The sequence below is a fragment of the Triticum aestivum genome, chromosome 4A, assembly GCF_018294505.1.
Source record: "Triticum aestivum cultivar Chinese Spring chromosome 4A, IWGSC CS RefSeq v2.1, whole genome shotgun sequence".
NCBI lineage: Eukaryota > Viridiplantae > Streptophyta > Magnoliopsida > Poales > Poaceae > Triticum > Triticum aestivum.
Genome location: NC_057803.1, coordinates 720,049,652 through 720,050,900, shown reverse-complemented (window position 1 = coordinate 720,050,900; position 1,249 = coordinate 720,049,652). Strand labels below are relative to the sequence as shown.

The window sequence follows — 1,249 nt, the reverse complement described above, 5'->3', positions numbered from 1 at the left end:
CAAAGCACCTATAGGATAACCATGGCTAAGCATTTCTACTCTACCGGAATACTGTAATTCTACTCAGGTGTCAAATGAATAGGCGACAAGCGGATCAAGGTAATGTGTCAATCAACACGCAAGCTATGAGAATTAAAAATAGCATGCATATAGTAACCATAAAACACAATGCAATTTTGTAAACCATAGGATAAGTATGATCAAGAAGGAGGCATGCCTTCGTTGTTGAGTCCTTCTTCGGTAACCTGTTTCTGTCCATGTCCAACACCGTCATCACTCCCTACTCGTCGTAATGATAGCAAAAGACAAACAAATAAATATCAAAGCAATAACAAATCCAAATAACATCCAAAACAATTTAAGAGTGGGTGGATAGCAAGATATTGATCAAGATGGAGACTCTGAAATGAGGTAGCACGATTGGATGTAAGAGAGAGGATTCATTGAAGTGACATGGTTGAGGTTGACACAACTAAGAAATACTTGGCGATCAAGACTAACGTTCCAATACGAATATGCAATTACACACTAGTAGTGCCCACTACACATCTCGACAAACTATATAGGAAACTACTATCTAACAAGCACAATGGCATCAACACACATGAAAAGGAACCATCCTATGCATTTAACCACACAATTTACAACATGACATGATGAAGGTAATAGTTAATCACAAATAGATATTTAGATAGAATCTAAATATTTATAATGGTCAATAGTAGTCAAACATATACATCAACTATATAATAATTCAAAAGGCAATAGTTCCGTAAGACAAACGAACAAACATTACAAACCATACTAGTTAAGCAATCAAAAATCACTCAACAACATGAATGGAATTGACCTAGGTCTAACCCTATAACATTATTAATATAAAATAGGATCAACTCTATTATAACAAACCAAGTCATTTGTCAAACAATTAACAAGAAACTATACAAGACATGGAACAAAAGAGTGTCCTAGTTTAAGTGTCTTCTCATGGTCACTCATATGTTTAATGCTTGTGTTATTAGATAAGACCTTTCACGATTCTATACTCACATGCCTTGTATGATGTGTCTGGTTATTTAATTTTCCAATTAGTTTTGTGATAGCATTGGTTTGTCTTTTGTCATAGAAATGCTTGCTAATAGTTTTTATGATTGGTGTTTAGTCTTTGCCTATTGTTACCAAATGTCCATCATGTGGTACTCCATTATGGACTATTAATAAAAAAATGCATATTGTTCACACCTTGGCC

General features: G+C 34.4%; 1 long non-coding RNA gene across 1 annotated transcript in view; it reads right to left on the bottom strand.

The window, feature by feature from the left end:
* Positions 1-217: 217 nt before the first annotated feature.
* Positions 218-1,249, bottom strand: part of LOC123083392 (uncharacterized) — a 2,648-nt gene continuing 1,616 nt past the window's right edge. Inside the window, exon 3 of the long non-coding RNA XR_006439290.1 lies at positions 218-280. This is a non-coding gene — a long non-coding RNA (uncharacterized lncRNA). The remainder of the gene's footprint in view (positions 281-1,249) is intronic.